Source organism: Maylandia zebra, linkage group LG20 (assembly GCF_041146795.1).
Source record: "Maylandia zebra isolate NMK-2024a linkage group LG20, Mzebra_GT3a, whole genome shotgun sequence".
Taxonomy (NCBI): Eukaryota; Metazoa; Chordata; class Actinopteri; order Cichliformes; family Cichlidae; genus Maylandia; species Maylandia zebra.
The window spans coordinates 34,655,842-34,657,764 of record NC_135186.1 but is presented as its reverse complement, the minus strand read 5'-3'; positions in this window follow the sequence as shown (position 1 = coordinate 34,657,764).

Below are 1,923 nucleotides of genomic sequence, written 5' to 3'. Positions count from 1 at the left end.
AGGTTTATATGCTGTTGTTTTTTTATTTTATTTATTATTTGTTAAGACAAGATAAGATAACTCTTTATTGTCATTGCACAGTCATACATAGTACAATGGTACAATGAAATTGGAAAACTGTCCCACGTCGGCAATACATACAACACAACATGACACGACACAACATGACACCGTAACTTAACTTAGTGTCCTGGGTGTGTACAGTCCCATACAAAGCTGCGTGTCCTCTTGAGACAGCGAGTGTTGTACAGGTCCTTCAAAGATGGAAGAGGATGTCCGGTGATTTTTTGGGCCATATTAATGACCCTCTGAAGTGCAAAGGTGAAAAAAATCGAATATATAAACAAAATTAAGAAAAATTCCTTCCTTTTCTGGGACTGATCTTTTAATTGACTGAAGTTAAAAACATGGCCTGTGGTCTGACTAATCAATATTTTAAAATCCTTTTGATAATCACGGATACAGCGTCCTCCAGGTTAAAGAGGAGAGGGACCACATAGGTTATTAGAGTCCATTTTTTCCTTTGGTATGGGTAATATGCACCTCTGTAAAGGCACCATTAATGCTGAATGTTAGTAAAATAACAAAAAACCAAAATGCGTGTTCCAAACTGGCCCAACTGTCCTCCAGACACAATGAAGACATTTATTACATTATGAAATATGTCTGTGAAGGTTCTCAGTCATCCAGGTCATCGTGGTCAAAGGAGCTTGCAAAGAAAAGCGTCTGGACTTCTTTAAGTTACTTGAAGACGTTTCACCTCTCATCCGAGAAGCTTCTTCCCACTAGGTTTATATCTGGGACTCTCCACCATTTGACCTTAGAACTGAAGAAGCTTCTCGGATGAGAGGTGAAACGTCTTCAAGTAACTTAAAGAAGTCCAGACGCTTTTCTTTGCATTATGAAATATGACAAAATGTTAAGCAGCTGTAATATCCCAACCATTTAAACCATTGTGATGACCTAAAGATCATGTTAGAATAAAAACAAAAACCCCAAAACAAAACAATAAAGTCCAGTATTTTCAAAGGTGTAATATTGTCTTTTAATGATTTCCAAATTATTCCATCCTATTTTTAGTTTTTTTTAGCTGTAATTTAAGTCAGCTGTAATTTTTTTTAAGTCAGCTGACTAAAGATCAGTAAGGATTATGAGAAAACATTTTTGCCATGGGACCCTCGGTTCATGCAGGTCTTTATCCAGTCACAGGCCAATGAAAAAAAACAAACAACTAATGTGAATCTGATATACTTCAGACATAGTTGTTTGCATTTATATTATTTAAATAAATATTTTTTTAAATACAAGTTCCACATGTAAATAATTACCTGTGGAAATAGAACAACAGAGCAGGCTCTTGTCCTTGTTTTGAAACAGGCCTGATTTTAATGGACAGTGTCTCCCTCTGTTGGATAGACTAAGGAACTACTAATTAAATGAGCGTTTAATCTGTATACTACATATTTTATATGTATATCGTATCTGATACAAATAAAATGTAACATGCTACAAAACATGGTGGTCTAAATTTAAGTTAATTTTTTTTCAGAGATTAAAATCTCATGTGCAGAGACTACACGCAGATCGTAGTATTTCATTAATTCGTGGCTTATGTGCATACACCTCCAACAATATGTTGTTATGAGGGTCATGTGTACCAAACAATAAAATAAAAATTTACACAATAATTGGTGAATTTAAAAAACATTCAAATTAATTGAAATGCAATTAATTATCACGTTAAAAAGCAATGTAAGCTACTAAAGGAATTAACTGGAATTATCGCATGGTATTTTTCATTCAACAAAAGATGTAATATCACGTGAGGTACAAAAAGATAATAATTATAAATTCATTCAATGCTTACTATAGAACAATAAAGTGACGCAACGATAGGTCACGTGCCTCCGCTCTTCCGGCTCC